General features: G+C 45.9%; 1 non-coding gene and 1 pseudogene across 1 annotated transcript; both read right to left on the bottom strand.

The window, feature by feature from the left end:
- Nucleotides 1-1,461: 1,461 nt before the first annotated feature.
- Nucleotides 1,462-1,543, bottom strand: trnas-gcu (transfer RNA serine (anticodon GCU)). Its single transcript has one exon. It is a non-coding gene; the product is annotated as a tRNA-Ser (tRNA).
- Nucleotides 1,544-4,593: 3,050 nt separating this feature from the next.
- LOC148643231 (18S ribosomal RNA) overlaps nt 4,594-4,697 on the bottom strand; it is a pseudogene marked incomplete at both ends in the record, with an annotated part of 754 nt that continues 650 nt past the window's right edge.

The raw sequence follows: 4,697 nt of genomic DNA, 5'->3' as shown, positions 1-4,697 counted from the left end.
GCCGCACAGGCACAAGGTGACGTGCGGCAGACGCCGTAGTCGGCAGGATTCGAACCTAAGCGGGGAGTCCCCAGTGGATTTCAAGTCTATCGCCTTAACTACTCGGCCACGACTACAGCGAGCTCGCCGCCACCGCATTCCTCCTATAATCTAACACGGAGTGCGAGGTGGCTGCGGAAACTTTTTTAAAGTCGCTCTCCGTTAAAAAAAAAAAACCTTTCACAAGATACATGCCGGCAGACAGACACGCCTCAGAAGGTTTAAGGCTGGCTTCACGTTCAAATGATAAAGTCTCCCCGTCCGGATGTCAAAATGCAACTTTGGCAGACAGAAAAAACATCAACAAACCACAAATGTGGACAAGGATTTTACAAGCTGCACCACACTGCACTTTCAAAAGCATTTACATTCGTGTTAGATGCAGGAATTGTCTTTGTTTTGCGTGCTTACGAGTGCCATAGAAAACGAAACAAAACAAAAGCCCTCAGCTCCTGCACTTGATTATAATGCCTTTACGTGCCGAAGCAGGAATTTACGTCATCTTACCACTGCAACATGGGGAATAGAGGGAAATGAACACACGCTACGAATCGTCTCAATCACTCCCTAGAGTCGTAAGGCACATTGAAGGGTGCACCCCCATCATTAATCGTTGGGCCTCTGTAAAAGGAAAGCTGTTGAGGAGTCGTTGAAACAGCTCGGATGAAACACTTGATTGCTTCCATGTGCATCTGGAGCCCACTTCTTATTTTCACTTCACGCCGCCCAAAGCATTTCTAAAACAGGAGATTCGCGTTTGGGAATGCGCCCTGCCCTACAAATAAAACAGGTCTACGGGTCTGAAACCTGCTCCACGGAAAACAGTTCTGTTGCACTTTTGATCAAAGGGAGATTCTCTGTTCTTACTTTTTGATGACATAACACCCAAAGGGGCTTCTTTGGAGCTGGATTACAACCAGCATTCTAAAGTTTCTTGGCGGTATCCTTTACAGTCCTCTGTTCGGTCGACAAGGAACAGAAGGGGGCAGCTTTCCTCACACATACAGTGCAATGTACTGTAGTGTTCCCCTTCATTGAATTCGCAGTTCTGCATCAGACCTCAAACTCGTTTCCTTAGCTTGGATTTAAGCCACGAAGCAGGCTTCTACTGTATAAACGTCTAGAGGAATCACAAACTATTTGAGAGGCCATCATCCCATTGGGAACTGACAAAGTCTATCCCTAAACACCTAGCGCAGTCTCTCGAGAGACTGTCAAAAATCGCTTTCTCCGTTTGTGCTGCAAGTAAGTGAAAACGCGGTCACAACCCAGAGCCACTTGGCAGCAGCGGCACGTAAATACTGTTACTGCCACTGCTCGATACCAACGTTAGCCTACTATACCATGTTCAGCCACCGCTAGAAAATGTAAGGCTCTAGTACTGGAGCAAACAAAAGGATGGCCAACGTCAAACGTAGAGAGCGACAAGGATGGGATTTGAACCCATGCGTGCAGAGCACAATGGATTAGCAGTCCATCACCTTAACCACTCGGCCACCTCGTCGATGGAACCGGTCTGTCCAGACATGGGTTGGCGCGCTCCAAATGATCTTTTTCTTTTTTTTCCCTCGTACTCGAGGGTCCTTTTCCTGTTCCACATGCGATTTCAACATTTTCCTTGGGAGATGTCAAGCCAGCAAGCCACTGCTGTGCTTCAGTGGCCAGTGTGGAGTTCAGTGGCCCTGTTGTACACAGAAAGCACATTGAGCTCCTTGGACATGAAAAGTTCCAGATAAAAGCCATTTGTCATCCTTTCTCTTGGTGTCGATGTTGCTATTGTATGTAAAGGTGGCAACTTGCTCAGCGAGCAGGCGGAGCACACACCGAATGCAGATGTGTCTGAGTGGTGTGTCCAAGTGGCTGCAAAAGGACAACACTCCCGGGGCGCCGTGGCTTAGTTGGTTAAAGCGCTTGTCTCTTAAACAGGAGATCCTGAGTCCGAATTCCAGTGGTGCCTTCTTTGTTCTGTCTTCTTGAACAGAACTGGTCCTTACAGACAACCGCCTACGGCTAGACTTAATTAAATGCAAGTATTCATTTCCTGTCTTTAACGCGACTTGTTTTTCTTAAAATGGATGCAACTTGCAAAACATGAAATACAAACATTGCTAATCAGCGCTAGCGGCTGGCAAAAAAAAAAGAAGTCAGCAATGTTTTTTTTTCTTTAACCTTAACCCTGCTAATGGAGAAGAGTTAAACGACCGAGTCTATGCAGCTTAAACGGTGCTCATGTCGGGTTCTTAGCTGAAAGGGTGGTAAATCACGCTCACCCCAGTCCTTAATCTTTTAAAAGGATACAAAATTGAACCTAGTCGCCACATCACATACATCCTGTTCAACGATAAAAAGGTGACATCTATCCTCGATCCAGAGTAAATCCCACGTTGAGGGCATATTTTTTTCCACTTTACCATGAGTCGGGCTCAGCTGCACAGAGGCGAGAGCAGAGCAATGAGGTCACGGGGACAGGGGAGTCACACGCTGGCGGTTTAAACACGCGGAAGAAAACTGAGGGATCCACAGTATGTGGACCCTCCGTGCGACATCAGTCCGCACTCCGGACTCTGAATCCTGCCATCCAAGTTAAGATCTCGGCGGAACCTGAGGCGCAGTTCCTTCTTAAAACGTAATCTGGTGAGCATTTCTAGAATCGTACTTGTATAGATGCAGCCTTTAATGTGTTGCTAGGTTAAAATTGATGACTTCTTGAACTTCAGTAGGCAACTGAACTCTTGATTTCGGATTTAATTTCTTTATTACAGGGGCGCTTTTATGAAGACAGAGTCATGTTCAGGTACTTTGCTTGATGGAGGAAGCATATTTCGGACTCTGTGATCTGCTCACCTGGAAAGGTCTGCTGTACTACTACAAGAGAGAAGTAGAGTCTGGAAGAATGGACAATTTTATGATGCTATGGAAGATAATGTTTTTTTTTTTCTTTGAAATCGAAATGAATCAGAATATCAGTGCAAAAGACAAACTCTTGGTTTGGTTTAAAGAGATATGGTTTTAAAACAGACAAAATGTAGAAAACAGGTGTTTCTCACTTTTGGAAAAGAATGGACCGGGGGTAATATTTTACTAGTTGCAGTGCTGATCTCACTGGGTTACAGTCCTACAGTGTCACACCAGGGCCAGTGGCGCAATGGATAACACGTCTGACTACGGATCAGGAAATTGCAGGTTCGACTCCTGCCTGGCTCGGGTCGTTTTTAAACGCATCGGGCTACTCCCTAAGTAGTCTGTGCTACTTACTGCATTGTAATCGTACCCAGTAAGAGATTTCCTTCATGTAAATGAACTGCACCTGACAGCTTTAGAAAAACACCTGGGCTCAGTACGGTGCTGAGAGCTCAGCGTTGCTGTTCTAATTAGCACGCACTGCATCGGCTATGAGCCCGAACCTTTCAATTATTCCGATCAGTAAGTCAACACGTAGTCCACATGAACGGTAGAAATATTCTCTTGTCTGTCTCTTGTTTGTATAGAACTGAATGTCCCTGACAATGTACTGTTAGTTTTAACTGAAGAACGGCATTTGTGTTCAAATATACCAGACAAGTTTATGTAACTGCTCATGCGACACTCAGTTGTAATTAGTCAAGAAAAAAAAGTCGAACAACAGCTGCGGGTTTGATTCTGAACGTATCAGATTGCAGCGCCTTTTACTTCCATTGACAAATGATAGAGATTCGAAGAGAGATCCTTCAGACCAGCAAGCAAACCCACGGCTATTTCGGTTTTCTGTCTAGGCAACGTTGGTGTCTGCAATAGCATACATGAAAGCGTGATGCAATTTCTGTGGCTACATTTGTTGCACGTCATGCACAGTAAGAGTGTTTCTAACACCAAATAAAAAGTCAACAATTAGCGATCACGCCTTCTCCTCAGTTAACCCACTGAAACCCTTGCTGTTAACAGTTCTTTACTGCGTGCTTTACGAGCACCTACATATCGTGTCGGTTCTTTCAGCTTTATTCATTAGGTTTTCAAAGGCATAAGTAGAGCACCAGAGGAGCGAACGCAAAACGTGTGGTTATCTGAAGAATTGATTTCCACGGCAGCGGGTCCAAGCGATTTCGCGTTGTTATAGTACCAGGAAAGGAGAAGCGGCACTTCGCCTCTGCCGCACAGGCACAAGACGACGTGCGGCAGACGCCGGAATCGGCAGGTTTCGACTCTGCGCGGGGAAGCCCCAACGCATTTCGAGCCCATCGCCTTAACCACTCTAGCACGACAAATGCGAGCTCGCCGCCGCCGCATTCCTCCTATAATCAAACACGGACTGCGAGGTGGCTGCGGAAACCTTTTTAAAGTTGCTCTCCGTTAAAAAAAATACCTTTCACAAGATTCGTGCCGGCAGACAGACACGCCTCAGAGGGTTTAAGGCTGGCTTCACGTTCAAATGATAAAGTCCCCCAGTCCGGATGTCAAAATGCAACTTTGGCAGACAGAAAAAACATCAACAAACCAAAAATGTGGACAAGGATTTTACAAGCTGCACCACACTGCACTTTCAAAAGCATTTACATTCGTGTTAGACGCAGGAATTGCCTTTGATTTGCGCGCTTACGAACGCCATGGAAAACGAAACAAAACTAAAGCCCTCAGCTCCTGCACTTGATTATAATCCCGTTACGTGTCGGCTCGATCCCAAG

Source organism: Lepisosteus platostomus, chromosome 22, assembly GCF_059453375.1.
Source record: "Lepisosteus platostomus isolate fLepPlt1 chromosome 22, fLepPlt1.hap1, whole genome shotgun sequence".
NCBI classification, from domain to species: Eukaryota; Metazoa; Chordata; class Actinopteri; order Semionotiformes; family Lepisosteidae; genus Lepisosteus; species Lepisosteus platostomus.
This window is presented reverse-complemented; position numbering and strand designations above follow the sequence as displayed.